Source organism: Phyllopteryx taeniolatus, chromosome 8 (assembly GCF_024500385.1).
Source record: "Phyllopteryx taeniolatus isolate TA_2022b chromosome 8, UOR_Ptae_1.2, whole genome shotgun sequence".
Taxonomy (NCBI): Eukaryota; Metazoa; Chordata; class Actinopteri; order Syngnathiformes; family Syngnathidae; genus Phyllopteryx; species Phyllopteryx taeniolatus.
Window position 1 is genome coordinate 25,359,693 of NC_084509.1, and position 17,641 is coordinate 25,377,333.

Sequence of the window (17,641 nt, forward strand, 5' to 3'; positions counted from 1 at the left end):
TCCAAAGGCCCCAGCGCCATTCATTGTTCGGGGATACTGAATGTTCAGCTCTATAATTTAGGTGCCTTACGCATGTATGACTTTAGTGTACATTTGTACACAAAGTTGTTAGTCGAGCTCACGCGGCTCGTGCATGGACAGTGATGCGATGGTCGCCGCAGCAGCAGTCCGGGTGCGACTGAGTCAGTGGGACCAGCATGTGTACTGGGTTCCAAGTTTCGTTCGACTGTGTGCACCCATGACAAAGTGAATAGCGACACACAAGTAAGTGCCTTGGAAACATTGTTAGGACCTGTTGCACCCGAATGTGTTATTAGAGTGCTGCGTGGTGTCAATGAGTGAAAATTAATGTGTATACATCACTAAGTCAGCTGAAATCGTCTCATGGGAGTGGTACACTTTGTCTTTTAGAGTAAGGGCTTATGTATTTATGTTAACGGTGTAAATGTTGATAACCGCATTCTTGATATCATTCGTAAGAGTAGACATTTGATTATTGTTATCCTGTTTGGTTATCTGTTTTTGGTTATTCTTTACTCTCTTAGAAAACCACACGCACACGGGAATGTTAACTGTGTATAAATCATAACCACAGTGGCACACATGATCAATATTCAGGCAGTAGTTGACTTCAGCAAACTCATTATCAGCATCATTTGATTGAGAGGTGAAGATCTCACAGTCCAGCAGCTCGAGCGTGGGCCTTATTTTACATTTTATTTATCATTCATTTCACCAAGTAAAAGCTTCTTGAGAGATAAAAATCGGTTTTTCCAAAGCCAAGAGGCAGCAAATGTTAGACAGTACATAACACAACAATCATACAAATAAATACAAATAAAGAATAAACAAATCACAGGGATATTAAAATGTATGACATCTAATTTAAAAACAGTGACAAAGCCCAAATTATTTTCATTTCTTTTTAAATGTATTGAAATGTACTGCACATGGTTGAGGATTGTACTTGTCACATTCGTAATATTGGAAAAGTTCATTTTCTACGTGAACGAGTTCAAAGTTCAATCCACTGACTTGACTGTTCCAAAATGTACTAGTACATAGTTCTTTCTTTTTTTTCCAATACTGTATGTTGCTGAACAGGCTAACCCTCAAAATACCGGCATTTCATGACTTTGAACTTCATTTAATCATGCCTGTTCCAATACTTTTTGGCTTCAAACAAAAGGTGCTCTGTCCTGAGTTGTTTCACACATCTCGATGTAAATGCCATGAAATGAAAACTGGAATTCTGAACTTTTGTCTCAAATTCATCTTTTGATCTGAAACCCAAATGTCTTCAGTATACAACAAAAACAAAGGAATTGACCTTGCCGTTCCAATACTTTTGGCAAGGACTGGATATTAACAAAATATTTGATCTTACCTCGTCTTATATTAGGGCGGGACGGTGGGCAGCTGGTTAGCACATCTGCCTCACAGTTCTGAGGACCCGGGCTAAAATCCGGCCTCGCCTGTGTGGAGTTTGCATGTCCTCGCCGCGCCTGCGCGGGTTTTCTCCCACATCCCAAAAACATGGATGCTCGGTCAATTGAGGACTCTAAATTGCCCGTAGGTGTGAATGTGAGTGCGAATGGTTGTTTAATTGCGCCCTGCGTTTGGCTGGCAACCAGTTCAGGGTGTACCCCGCCTCTCGCCCGAAGATAGCTGGGATAGGCTCCGGCACGCCCGCAACCCGAGTGCGGAGAAGCGGTAAAGAAAATGGATGCATGGATGGATTATGACAGTGTGATCATACAGGGTTTTAACTGAAGAATTCTGATACACATAATTTTCTGAACAAAGAACACATTCTCTCCCATTTACAGAGTGTCGCTGAACGCACCTCGCGCATGGAAATATGAATGGCGGCCACACAGAAATGGATGCCAAATACGGCGTTTGTTCCCCAACATAGTGTATGAAGGCTCATATATCGTGTTCAGGCATTTTTATGTCCTGGAAGTTCATCACGAACCAAGTTTAGTTCAATGTTTGTTCAACAGTGCTCATAATTAACAGAAACGCATCGCAGGGCAAACGTTATGTTAGTAACTAATGTTAATCTCGCTGATTTGCGCTATGTTAATTTCCTTTTTTTCTCTCGGGTCCCACAATGCGGCGTCTTCGGCGTAGAGAATGAACCGTCTTGCAACGAACGGGTGCTCGCCTTGCATTTCACGATGAAATGCTACCACACCGTTTTTCTTTCTGTCTCAATTCAGTGTCGCATCTTCTGTGTGCCCGCCCCTTCACCGAATAACTTCCGTATTCTACTTCCGACGCATCGGCGGGCAAGCGCGTTGTCACATACGTTCCGTTTTTGCGACCGTCTCCGCGGTAAAGCTGTAATCCGCAGTTTAGCTTTTCAATGTGTCAGGCGCAAAATGAGAATTTGACCTAGCAACGTGCGATGCAAGACCACTTCATTCAAGCCTCGGTCGATATACTTCGTGGCCGTTCACATGCCACCTTACACCGAAAGCGGAAGTGCTATGTGGATAGAGCTTACATTCTCAGTTAAATTTCAACTCTGTGCACATTTATATCTCTCTTAAATGCACTCTTTTTTTTAATCCAACGTACCGTATGAAATATTTATTCCCCTGACCGAGACCACGACAACAGCTCCATTCTCTGGGATGAGCCACCTGTGTTTACCGAGCAGCAAGACGACTAACTTCTGCGAAGCTCCACAGTACGGCTTGAATGAGTTTGGCTCTCGACAGAAACGAGTGTAAACTCTCTCAGGCCTGAAACTCATTTCGAAAGTAATCATCCCTCAGGCTGTACAACTTCACTTCCCTAGAACGTGACAACACTTTGACACCTTCGGTATCTTTATCGTCAACCTGTTCAGAACCAGTCCCTGTTGTCATGGGACTTTGTCTTTCCCAATTCCCAATTTTGTACTCGTGTTACATAACTTGTTCACCACTTCAGCTCACACAAACATATATTCTCTGTCTGTGGGAGTCTGAACTAATTTCCTATTTACTACAAGTTGGATGACACAGACGACTTTCATTGCTAACGAGGGTCTAATTCCTTTTCTTAAGAGCGGTGATGAGTCAAATTGGAGTTGATATGTTCCATCCGGCAGGGTGCATAAGTCCATAAAACAGAGCCTTGTGCAATCACCATGTGACAACCAAAAAGGACAAAGTGAAAAAAGCAATTAGCATTACCTGGTTAGTTGACTGTGTATAAGGATTGCTTATTCCATTACAGCACAAGTGTGTACGTGGCTGTTTTTGTGGATGGGGCTTAGTTTAGTGTGATACATCCCATGAGAAGACAATTTTGCAGTAGATTCAAAAACTTGAGGTTGTTAATCAATTGTATATATCGTGTTTGTATTCCCAGAAATGTGTGCACACAATGTATGATCCATAAGTAAGCATTATTATTGGCAAATTTTACACACAGTGGGGCAAAAACGTATTTAGTCAGCCACCAATTGTGCAAGTTCTCCCACTTAAAAAAGATGAGAGAGGTCTGTCATTTTCATCATAGGTATTTCTCAACTATGAGGAAAAAAAGAAAAAAAAAAGAAAATTCAACGAGAAAAAGGGGAGGAAACCGGAGTACCCGAAGAAAACCCACGCAGGCACGGAGAGAACATGCAAACTCCACACAGGCGAGGCCGGATTTGAACCAGGGTCCTCAGAACTGTGCTAACCAGTCGTCCACCGTTCCGCCCATTTTGTCATTCCAAGTTTGAAAAATATTACTTTAGAACAATTCTAACCTTAAGATTGGATAAGTGCCAATAATTCAAATACTCATATCAGTAAAATGATTTGATTTTCAAAAGGGATTTCAGTGGGCCATTTCTTTACCGTTATGAATCATGTTATATGAAACTGACCCATATCCTCTCAAAAGCAAAAAAAAAAAAGTGCAGGCATGCACACACACGCACACACACACACACACGCGTGCACGCACACACTCTCAGTCTGAAGAGGTTAACAGGGGGTCTACAAGGCGTCAAGCTGGAGCCAATAACTGTGCGTGTGCGTGTCTGTCTGGGGGTTGATCCCTTTGTGTGTCGACAAGCTGTCCCATTCACGACATGTGTGGTTAAACTCTCTTAATGAGCGTCGCCTTTGGCCGGGCCAAGAAAGCACAGCACTCATCACAGCGAAACCTTTCAAGGGGTGTTTGCATTTTGCAAGCCACTAGCAAGATCTGAATGCAGAATTCACTTCATTAATCCCCAACCCTAAACACCCGACCGCCTCCCCTCACTAACTTGAACATGCAGCGGAAACAATGCACGCAACATGCACACATTGGCCACAACTGTTACCATGGTAGCATGACTTATTCGTAATTGAATGTTACTACTACTTACAGTCAATGTTATTGGCTAGACGTTTCATTTTTTTGGGAATCCATTAAACATAAAAAAAGAGGTGATAATCTCAACTGTCGCACAGAAATGTTGCTAATTCCGAGTCGTTCCGAAAACATCAGGCGCCTGAAGTCTCTTGCTCTGCTTCTGGTTGCTAGTCTCATGCAAAGTTGTGAGCAAATGAGAAATGATCATTTCAATATCATTTCATATCAATTATTATGATACTTTCTGGAGGTGGGGTTTCCACCGGGTTCAGCAAACCTCCTGAAGCTAACAGGCCAGCGCGGAAATGCAGAGGTGTGCCTGCAAGTGCACTGCAAATGATTACGCCTCATTGGTCACACCTTCCTTCTCTGATTGGTTGTTTTCCCTCATGCGTGGTGGTTTCTTAAAAAACATATTAGATGTACAAGATGGGCCAAAGAGGCTTTTTTTCCCACCCACAGATCTTTTTACTAATGTATTACTGTCAGGTCATACTGCATACATACATACATACATACATACATACATATATATACACACACACAACCACACGCTGACATACATATACATACTGTCAGTGGCGTTGGTGGTGCAAGGGGGCAGAAATGATACATGATGAGATTATTTTCCCGATCAAGCACAAAAATATTCTCCACTGTGAATGTGGGCACCGAAAGGACAAAACAATTGAACTACTTCTCGTCTTGTGTAGTCCGTAAATTGAGGAACTGAATGATGGTCCGCATTCTGTAAGTATTCTTCATTTTAAGATGAACAGAGTATTTTCTGAGTGATAAATGTGTTCAACATGAAATTCAATCTATAAGAAAATAAAAAATGTTTTCCTCAGTATGACCAATGTTCACAATGTCCTCGCAAATTCAAAAGTCTTCTACTTTGGTCCCGCGAATTCGAAGCCAGTTTCATCTTTTTCAAATGAATTCATTTTTTCCCATTGTTTAAAATGTCTTTTTAAACAAATACATTTGTATCAATTGACCAAAAAATGACTTTGAAATGAATTTCATGAGAAAATTGCAGAAAGCTCTCAAATGTGTTCAGATTTCTAAATTGAATTTGATAAGCGTGTGGGCGGCGGCGGCGGCACACTGTGTGACTGGTGACGACATCTGCCTCACAGTTCTGAGGACTCGGGTTCAAATCCGACATCGCCTGTGTGGAGTTTGCATGTTCTCCCCGTGCCTGCGTGGCTTTTCTCCTTCATTACACCAGTCCACCAGTTTAGGTGGACGACCCTGCCTCTCGCCCAAAGCCAGCTGGGATAGGTGCCAGCAACGACCGTGACCCTAGTGACGATCAGCGGTACGCAAAATGGATGGATAGATAAAAAGCTCTGAAAAGTCTTTCTTGACAAATGACTCAAGCATGGGGTTTGGAAATGGAGTCGATGGGAAAGAGAAACATTGATTCCCTCACGTAATTTGTTTGTGAGAATTACGTGAAAGAATTAGAATTCCAAAAACGAATAATCCAGGAAGGCCAGTCACATTGGTTCTTGGGCATCAGGGGGTGAGAAAACTCGAGCATGTCACCCTCCATCAGCACAACAAGCATCCACTCTTTTTTCTGTTCAACACTACATCATATTCACTACGAGCAAGCTATTTCTAACCTATGGTGTGCGTGTGTGTATGTTTGAGTGAGTGAGTGCATGCTGGAGGTGAGGTTTGGGGCAGAGGCCATTAAAGCTCTGTTAAAACACTTCTGATGCTGTTGGCTGCGGTTAGAGCAAAAGGATAATGAAAAAGAGAGAGAGAGACAGTGGAGGAGTGACCGTATACTTAGTGGCTATTCTAGCCCACCCAGCATTCCACTGGCAGCCTGTCAATACTATGAGCACGGAGGTGCAAGATGAGTCAACAGCCTAATTCTAACATCAAACTTTCATGGGCAGCGGAGAAGTGCAGGTTGGAGAAATGGTGCAAGAGAGCTTTGCTGTTAACGCTTTCTCCATCACCTAACCTTCGCTCCTCCAAATCTTTTCAAAACCTTTTAAAAAGCTGACCCCTTTTACACTCTCTTGCACACATACAGTTCAATCAAAAACATGGGAACACACACAGTCACACTTTCAAAGTGACCTGTGGCTGAATTGCATTTTTACCATTTTAGCAAGATATAATAGTGACCCTCTTACTCTCTTGCTCACAATCTCATCCAAGCAGAAAGTGCCAGCACCTTTATTTATTAAATATTGCCTGAGAGAAGAAGCAGCAGCGATGATCCAAAGAAAAATTTGAAGCTGTTGCTTTGTAATGGCTTTTTGGCATGTCTCTAGTGCTCAAGCGCAGACTGTTCGACACAAATTGAACATGAGAACATGCAATGGACTGACGAGATGAAAGTTGAACTCTTTGACAAGTGTCTCTCGTGACATTTGGCGTAAATGTAACACACCATTTCAGAAAATGAAAATCATAACAGCCAACCAATGTGGTAGTAGTGTGATGGTCAGGGGCTGATATCCTGCTTCAGGATCTGGACAACTTGCTGTAAATGATGGAACCATGAGTTCTATTCTTGACCAGAAAATCCTGAGGGAGAATTTTCAGCTATCAGTTTGTGACCTCGAGCTGAAGCTCATTGGGTCTCTGCAGCAGGACAACGACCCAAAACACACTGGCAAGTAAACTTCTGAATGGCTTAAAAAAAACAAAAGGAAGGTTTTGGACTCGCCTGGTTAAAGTCCCAACTTGAATCTGATTGAAATGCTGTGGCGTGACCTTAAAAAGGCCATTCAAGCTCGAAACCCTCCAGTGTTGCTGAATTCAAACAATTCTGCAAGGAAGAGGGGGCCAAAATATCTCCACAGAGATGTAAAACACTCGTTAGTTACAGAAAAATAAATATTTCAGTTGTTGCTGCTGAGGGAGGGCCAAATAGTTATTAGGCTTAGGGAGCCACTACTTTTCACACTGGGCCAGGTAGCTTTGAATAATTTGTTGTCCTTAATAAATGAAAGCACAAATGAAAAACTGCATTTTATATTAACTTGGGTTATCTTTGTTTGACATATACATTTGTTCGTTCCCTCAGGCGGCACTGCATCAAAAACCGACATCGATGTGTAAAGGATATCACCACATGGGCTCGGGAACACTTCAGAAAACCAATGTCAGTAAATACAGTTCGGCGCTACATCCGTAAGTGCAACTTGAAACTCTACTATGCAAAGCAAATGCCATTTATCAACAACACCCAGAAACGCCGCCGGCTTCTCTGGGCCCGAGCTCATCTAAGATGGACTGACGCAAAGTGGAAAAGTGTTCTGTGGTCCGACGAGTCCACATTTCAAATTGTCTTTGGAAATTGGAAAAGAGGAAAAAAAAACATCCGGACTGATATGGACGCAAAGTTCAAAAGCCAGCATCTGTGATGTATGGGGCTGTGTTAGTGCCGATGACACGGGTAAGTTCTGTGAAGGCACCATTAATGCTGAAAGGTACTTACAGGTTTTGGAGAAACATATGCTGCCATCCAAGCAATGTCTTTTTCACGGACGTCCCTGCTTATTTCAGCAAGACAATGCCAAACCACATTCTGCACGTGTTACAACAGCGTGGCTTCGTAGTAAAAGAGTGCGGGTACTAGACTGGCCTGCCTGCAGTCCAGACCCATCTCCCATTGAAAATGTGTGGCGCATTATGAAGCGTAAAATACGACAACGGAGACCCCAGACTGTGGAACAGCGGAAGCTGTACATCAAGCAAGAATGGGAAATAATTCCACCTACACAGCTTCAACAATTTGTGTCCTCAGTTGCCAAACGTTTATTGAATGTTGTTAAAAGAAAAGGTGATGTAACACAGTGGTAAACATGACCCTGTCACAGCTTTTTGGAACGTGCTGCAGGCATACAATTCTAAGTTAATGATTATTTGCTGAAAACAATAAAGTTTATTAGTTTGAACATGAAATATCTTGTCTTTGTAGTGTATTCAATTAAATATAGGTTGGACATGATTTACAAATAATTGTATTCTGTTATTATTTATGTTTAACACAACGTCCCAACTTCATTGGAATTGGGGTTGCATATGTGCATGTCGAATTGTGATAATACATAAAAACAAGCCAGGGTTAAGTTAGAAAGAAACTATTAATTACAAAGGAAAAACATCACCAAGGCCCACGTCATTCAAACTAGACTCCTGTAGGGTCACAATGAGTCACTGTCACTCTCTTTCTTTGCAATATTTACATATTATTTTGAGCACACAGTGGTACTTTTTTATGATATGTGCCCAACTGACATTTTTGCTTTGAGCAGTGATTCTCCAAGTGTGGTAAGAGTACCACTAGTGGTATGCGGGCTTTCTCTAGTGGTGCGCGAAAAGAATCACTGCCTGAGTACAGTTCAGTTTTATTTAACTTTTTAGTAAAATACATTTGCATTTAATCAATTGTTGTTTTTTCCTAAAAAAATGTAAGCTCAAATTATTGAAGTGGCATCCTTTATTTTTTGATGAACACTACATGACAGTATTTTAATGTCAGTCATGATGATAGTACTGGGAGAGCTCAAAAACATCTTAGGTGGTACTTGGTGTCAATTTGAGAGCCACTGGCTACAAGTGTTAGAGCGAGAAACACTGAAAATCTGATTCCTGCTGGTTTTAATAGTGGAGACAAGGGACAGATTCAACAGCAACGTTTAAAGAGGCCAGCAGAGAAATGTGTAGACTAAAACAAAGACAGAAGCAAATATGAATTTGCATGACTTGATCTTTGGCCTCAGCTACCTTGCCACTTATGCACCAGATAAACGTCAGTATTAATGTTTTTCACAAAAGAGGAACGCAAAAGTTTAATGATGTCAATGGGACACATGCTGTATGCAATCATGGCAAGGAAATAATTGACAACAAAATATATTTTATTCACTTCATTTGATTGAAATCTGTTCAAATACGTTTGCTTATACCTAAGGATTTTGTGCTTTGTTATGATATTGCTATCTTCTAAGTTCTGTATCCTATCATGATCTAAATTCCGAGAAATAAAACGGATTTTTTTGTCTTTGTCTTACAATCATGTTTTGATAGACTACCCCTCATGTTTCAGTCTACAGCAAACATAAGGAAATGGCCTCATTGTTCCAATACTTTGCAACCTATAATCACAGACCCTTCTATCTCAGGGCAGTGCAACTCAAGTAGCACATGAACCTCAGGATAATGTTTTGATTAGGGCTGTCAAAGTTAAAGCGTTAACTCATGATTAATCACACAATTGATTTTGACCACACACTCCTTTACCTTAACCGCAGATGGATATTTGAAGTGCAGTGCAGGCTGCTATAAGGTCAGTGATAGGTCAATGCTTACGGCAGTGCAAACTGTGACTGGTGTGCTTGGCAGCAAATTGTTCTTCAAAAGTCACCCCGATGGGACTCTCGAAAAAAAAACAGTCAAAAAGTTCATTTGCATGTACTTGCACCGCTGAACTCCCTTTTCAAAACCTATTGCATTAAACTGAAAGCAGACTTTTGAAACAAATGTATTGGAGTCACATTTGGATAACAATACGTACCTGTAGACTGAAAAATGTGTGTATTTTGTGAGTCCATGACAATGAAAAAATAACACACAGACGCACACAAAATAAGACAGGTAAGCACACAATACGCAATAGTATTTAACTGTCCCTTTGGTTAGAATTATGAAAGACCAATTATGCAATTCAATGCCAATATATGACACTTTAGCGAGGTGCATGTTATTTTATTTGTCCATTTGAGGTCCCCATCCACACACTACTCGATAAATGTTGCTCTTTAATTGCATTTGTTCCTGTTGATATTGTTATGTGTACATTAGCTATTCATCAGGCTAAGGTTGGCATTTGTGAATTTATTTCATCAAATTCTTACAGTGTTTGTGTTTTAAACAGTGGCTTTCCAGTCTTGTTCTCAAGTATCCTCAAGCAATTTGGTGAGTTAACAAATGTCTAAATTGAGATTACCCAGTAAGGTTTCTTTTTCTGCTAAGAATAAGAGCCCAGTTGACCTTATGTGACTCATTGCTGTCACATTAAAATCAGAGCCAATAAAGCTAACTGTATCATAGATGTGCAGGTGAGTAGCTGGACTACATATAAAACCTATAAAAAACATATAAGACCTATAAAAAACAAAAACAAAAATCTGTGATGCACTGAATCCGCAATAAGTGAACTCCAACATAGGGATTTCTGTAATACATATTTCAAGTAAGTGATCATGGTCATTCACAAGAACTAAGTACAGTAGTGTATCAGTCCAATCAAACGTCATGAACGTAATCGATGAATGTATTTAAAATAATGGGCTGCACAACACAAGAGTTTGTTTTCAAATAAATGAAAGCACACCAACATTATGTATTTCATCCATTCTTAACATACCCGTTACAGCAGATGCCCGTTATACTGTATTGAACTTATGTATTTGTGCTTTTTTTGTGGCCTAAAACGCCCAGTACAATACAACATTATGCTGCAAAGTTATCCCTTTCGTCACTCGGCTTGTACCGATTAGCAAGTCGCAAGTCGGAAGTACAAAATCATAACGACCCACTCTTCCTTGCTCACCCTCCACTACTAACCGAGCTGAAAGGATCATCACCACGCAATGTAACTGAGGCATACATAGTTTGACCAAAGTTCAAATTTCACCCAGTGCATATGAACTTCGACTTCACAAAGAAGTGGGAACAAGTGGAGAGAAAAAATTGTCAGTACCCTGATTCATTTGTGATTGTAAACATAGTCAGTGGTGCTTCCCCTGACTTAAATGGCCTAAAGGTGACCCTGATTTAGAGCCATTCTTTGTTGGCCCTGTTGTCCTCTTGAGTCACCCCTAAACTGTCCTGGGGAGAGGCCAACACTTGCATGAATAAGTTAAGACCGTTGGGGACCCAAAAGTCCGTTACTGACGTTTCCACCCTACTGAGTTTTAACACATTAGGAATCCCTGATGCTTGTAATGAGCCGCAGACAGAAGGATGTCAGCTGGGGGTGATCATTGGTGGGAGAGTGCTTCAAAGCATGACTCACACAAACGTGTCATTGTAAAACTGTTGTTGTTGTACAAAGGTTTCTTACATACACCTCCAAAAAAAGTCACTTCTGAATGACAACCTTGTTCTGTTTGCAATCGATGTTATCTGTTGCTGATAGGCTTCAACATCCAAAAATGTGATCACTTAAACGAAGAGAAATGGATCATTTTTCATATAATTAAGACTTCATTTCCTTTGGAAAATCAATCAATTTGACTAATATGAGTATTTGAATTATTGTGTGAATGGGAAAAGCAATTGAATTTCAACATATTCCAAATATTCACGCTATCCGGGGGTATATTTTTCTCATTTCACATATTTTCAAATTTGTCACAATTTCACACGTTTGAGACAAAGAATTCTCATTCATTCCCAATGACGCATTCAACAAAACAAATTGAAATCGTTGCCATTTGAAATCCAAAATGTTCAGTGCATTCAACTTACCTTGAGAATGATTTTCAACATTCCCAAAATTCACACGTACTAAAAATGTAACATTTTTCCCAAATTGTTCAACAACTGTATTGTTACATTTTTTTATATCCGATTCACACCATTCCAATTTCTACATATTCCAAAAATTCACCTCATCCAGGGGTGTATTTATTTCATTCCAAAAATTCCTTCATTTTTCACAATTTCCCATTTTACACACACAACAAATTCCCGTTCATTTCCCAATGAAACATTCAACAAAATTGTATCACATCGTTCCCATTCGAAATTTAAAATGTTCAATTCACCTTGGGAACAATTTTCAACATTCCCAAAATTCACACGTTTACATTTTTCACCGGATTTTCCTGTATTATAACATATTCTACATTATTCCCTCCTGCTTGAACATTTCTGGACCAATTCAAGCCATTCCAACACCAAAATATTTTCCACATTCCAAAAATTCGCACACACCAAAAACATTTTCACCAAATTTTCCCACTAAAAAAATTCCTGTATTAGAACATATTCCATATTATTCCCACCCGCTTCAACATTTATCGACCTATTCAAACCATTCCAGCTACAAAATATTTTCCACATTCCAAAAATTCCCACACAACAATAATTAGACATCTTCACTAAATGTGTCCACATTTTTCAGCAACAAAATTCCTGTATTAAGACATATTCTGCATTATTCCCTCTTCCTTCAACAGTTCTCAACCGATTCAAACCATTCCAACAACTAAATATTTTACACAGCCCAAATATTTTCCATGCACCAAAAACACACACACACACACACGTTAATTTACCATGGGGACCTAGGTTCAAGACCCCGATCGGACCATCCACCAACATCTCACGGCTGTGGTGTTCTAGAGCAAGACACCAATGCCCCAAACTGCTCCCCAGGTGCTGAAGTTGCCCCCTGCTCCAGTGTGTTCCACTAACAAGTGTATGTGTTCACTGTGATGGGGAAAATGCAGAGAACAAATTTCGTGTGCATGCATGCATGTTCATGACAATAAAGAGGATACCTCTTCTTCTTCTTCTTCTTCTTCTTCTATTTGACGTTCATGCGCTGACAAATCAGACTTGACTTGAGTAGGTTTTTCACTGAGTACTTTCTTACTTTTGAGTAATTTTGGGGAGGACTACTTTTTACTTTTACTTGAGGGATATTACTTTCAAGTAAGAGTATACGCTTACTTAAATACAATATTTGGCTATTTTATCCACCTCTGGTAATGGGTTTAATGACTAGTTAGGATCATTTATGCACTTGTATCTGGAGAGTTTGATGGTCAACACGTGTAAACTGTGCAACACACACATTTTTTAAATAAATGATCCTTTATAAATTTGATCAATTATGATAGCATGTCCAGTCTTCACATGCAGCAAAAATGGCAGAAACACTGCACACAACTCCAGTAAAGCCACCAAATGCCAGTATTAATGCAACAGTACAAAAGCCTATTAAATGAGCAATTCGCCTGAAGTCATTTCATTTATACTTTAAACATATATTTATACCTATGCTACAATTACATGTTACCCAAAGAGAAACATAGAAAATGACCTCAGGAATTGTTCAAAACAAATTTGTGGGCATTGGAATTCTGACAGGATCACAACCACACTAAACCATTAAAATGCTCGAATGGGGAATTCTGATTGGCAATAGAACGTTTTGTTGATGTCATCATACATCTTTCTATCTTCATGACTTTAATATATCATTGAATGTTTGAAATATTATTTGTACTCGCGCACATCATGTACATGTGTTTTAAATAATGCAACTAAGCACATTTACTGCAAACTGTAATTAAAAATTGACTGAGCTCCGAGTATGGGCATTTATACGACAACAAAGGTTGTGTGGGTGCTGCTCGTCAGAGAAAGAGTATGTATGCGTGTGTGTGTGTGTGAGTGCGTGTGTGTGTGTGTGTGTGTGTGTGTGTGTGTGTTTGCACTTCTATTTTCTCCTCATCTCAAACCCAGTGCCCCTGTGCCCTGGCCTCTCTTTCTCCCCCACTGTGTGTGAGTTTATTCACAGGAAATGCAGGGGAGCATCACGGGTGGCTGGCCTGATGTAAAGCGACGTGGCGTCTCCAGCGAGCCAGGAACTTAGCATGTCAGGCAGGTCAGCAAGGGGCAAGCAGACAGTCAATAAAATATTCAATACAGCATTACCAGTTCATGGATCTAATACCTCAAGAAAGACCCCTTCAAAAATGTAAAATCAGAAACCGTTACTCCGAGCTACTCTTTTCACACCAGCTATTCGGTTAGAATTGTACAAGTCAACATAAATGATTTTGATTGCAGACTTGCCAGTAACTTTTCAGAATGGAGTGAAAGTTCAAAAGAACAGTTTGACCTTTCAGACCTGATCGCTTGATCTTTTGGTCAACCACAATTTAGACTAGAAACGAGAGAAACAATTTTAGAATATCAGTTTTCATATATTTGTTGGAAAGAGTTTGACAGTAGTCTAGCCAGTGTAGTTGTGAATGGGCTGAAACATCTTGTCTCTTGAATGCAATGGATGCTAATCCCAATTAGCATCACTCTCCTGCATCGTAGACACATCACATCAACTCAGTCCCTGCTTAGACAGGTCCCCTCTATGGACCGGGTGTGTACGGTGATATACCAGCTGCTATTGGGCTGTTTTGCTGATGAACCCAGACACGAAGATGTTGTTACTGTACCTTCTGACTGCCTGCTCTCTTTGTTGTCTTTGGGTAGCTTCCGTCTACTTACATTTTTAACAAGTGTCTCCGCTGTCTCCATGTCTTTTATTCTGTTGTTGAGTGTGGGGTATTTTATTACTTACACTGCATAGGTTGGTTGAGTATGCTAGATCAGTGTTACACACTAAAATGGTTTTCCTTTCTCCTTGTGAATAATTAATGGAAATGGATGGTTCAGGACAAAGGCAGCGAGGACTCCATTAAGAAATATGATGTTGAGAGGCGCTGACTTCATTATTTGAGATGTTAACACTTAGAGGAGATGTGAATCTGATATTGACAGATCTACAATCTTATATAACATATTCTTCTGTGATTCTGGGTTGTTTTAATAAGCCGCCTGAAAGAAGAATTTAGTCATTACAAATGCGCATACTGTTTTACTTCTTTTTCAGAACTGACATCTTCGGAAACACTTACACTGACGTTTCATGGGATTTTAGCACCCTGGAGGCAAAAGGGTTTTGCACCGTTACAAATTGCCAATTCTGAAGGTAACATACGGCTTTCTATTAAAATGGTATTATACACTAAAAACGATGCATTCTGGGAGGCATTGGTGGGTACCATGAATAGTATTGCATTCCGGGATGGATTTGAAAATCAACAGCTTGTATGAGAGTCATTTATTGGCAACACTGTTACCAGTAAGGTGCTGTGATAGGCTCCAGCACGCCCGGAAGCGCTACGGAAAGTGGATGGATGGATGTTATCAGTCTACCACAAGCATAAAGACATGATCCTCAATGTTCCAAAATGCAATATTTTTGGAGTAGAGTGCATTAAGGATGTCATTTTTACTTGCTTGCATACATATTTACACACTTCCAATTCGATAGCCCACCAGAAAAAAATAAAACAAAACCAAACCAACGTACTGTAAATATTCCTTTTGCACTCAAATATTTTATCGGTATTAAAAGGTAAACAAAAACAAAAAACTTGGGGATGTAGTACAAGCTGACCATCTTGCAAGGGTTGGGAGGTAATCAGTTCAGGAAGAAGTTGGCTTTCTTGCGGCATAGTTTGAGATGTTGGGCGTTACTAGCCAGTGTCCACTGGGACAAAGGACCATTTATGGGCTCCACGAGAAAGGCATTTGAAGTTTAGCTCTTCGGTACAGGACGTCGTTTCGTCGACCGCAATCCTGTATCATGGATAACAGACAATTCTATGCCCTGGGAATGTTAGGCAAAGTTTGGCCCTCTTAGAAGTGGTATTAAGAGGCCTTGGAGCCAGGTTTCTTTCAATACTTCTCTGTCTCCAATAAAATCACAATTGTAAATGTAAATTTAACAATGTTTGGGACAAGACTGACATTTACAGTTGATTGCTCAGTCACAGAGACTTGAAGTGTCTACAAGATCCGGCCGGGCTTTGGAGGATTGTTGGGATAATAAGGTACAGGCCGCCACATTTGTTTCAACTTTCACATGATCTTTAAGAGCTTCATTTGAACAAATCCCTTGCATTAACTGTAGACGTTACTTTACTGACACGTATGCACTAGGTGTTATGTATATGACATTCTACGTTCATGGCATCGATGGTTGGGATTGTTTTTGTCCTGAACCACATCTAGTCTTTCCTTAACAAACCAGATGAACTGTAGCAAAAATAACAATGCCGGCATGGATTCTTTCATTGCAGAATCAGAGATTCTCTCCAACTTAAGTCAATTTAAAACTCTCTTACATGTTTCAACATTGTTGAAAATGGCCCCTATGAGAGTTTGAAATCTATTTTCCCCACATCATTTTGGTATGACAATGTGACTGACTGTGCCTTCTATTGATGACACTGACACAGAGTGCGCACTATCGTGCCAAAAGAAAGAAAACTGATGATAAGAAGAAACCATGGCGGAAAGGTGCTGGTGAAATGTTAATGTGTTGTCCTGTTCAATATCTGCATCTTTTGTCAAAGGACAGCAGCCACCCTCACTGCCATGCTGTGATGCAAGAATTCATGAATACGTAGGCGGTAGCATACACTCCAACTTGTCCCGTGTTTTACTCAGGCATGCGCTCACTCATATCCACACACTAATCCGCACAAATGGACAACATCAACATTTCATGTTTAGTTAGTAGCCATGCATGAGGAATTCCCCTTCACTCTTGAAGCGCCCTGTTTGTATCACCATCTTGTTGGGAGTGCATTGTGCAGGTCAACATCGTCTCACTCCTCAGCCACAAAACACTTTCTGTCTTTCTGTTTTGCATACATAGAGCCAGGAAAATCCTCGGATGGATGTGAAGTCTTCTCACACTGTGAAGGGCAGGTTGGCTATTGTCAGGGTGGGGGATATATGTTATAGGTGCCTTAAAAAATAGATATTGACAATAGCTGGGAAATAATCAAGCTGCACAAGTGTGGGTAAAATGAAAATGTATGAGCCGTGACAGTTCTGTGAATTGACTGTGAATATCTGCAAGGCAAACAGTGTGGTTGTAGTTACAGCTTCAGAACACTTGCAGTCTTTATCCCATCCTTCTGCCCCCACCAAAGGGAGGTTCACATGCTAATTTCTACACAAGAGGCTTTTCAGCAGCTGAGCCACCTCCAAACACAAAACGCATACGATTTCCTGCTTTCGACACAATGCACAAACACACACGGGTGAGGATGAAAGTAGGACTCCTTTTGATTGAGCATCGTTCAGTTGACTTTACATCCACTCAACCCACAACTCTATTATCCTTTGTCATCTTGAACTATCCCCCGCCTTGACCACCACCCTACCAAGCTACACACACACACACACACACACACACACACACACACTGCAAAACAGAGTTTGAGCGGCACACTGAGCGATCAGCCAAAACAATTTTCATGGAGTGGTTCAGGCCAAGCCGTGACACTTACAAGAGGTTATCAAAAAGGCCAGTCAAAAAGACAATAATGTTCTCAGATGTCTTCTAATATATATATATATATATATATATATATATATGTAATTTCAGATCAAATATGAAAATCCCATGTGGGAGTGTTTGAGGTGCGTGACAATAATG

The 17,641-nt window shown here is 40.5% G+C and overlaps 1 protein-coding gene across 4 annotated transcripts in view; it reads right to left on the reverse strand.

The window, feature by feature from the left end:
• bcas3 (BCAS3 microtubule associated cell migration factor) overlaps nucleotides 1–17,641 on the reverse strand; it is a 403,546-nt gene that overhangs the window by 102,914 nt on the left and 282,991 nt on the right. The window lies entirely within an intron of this gene.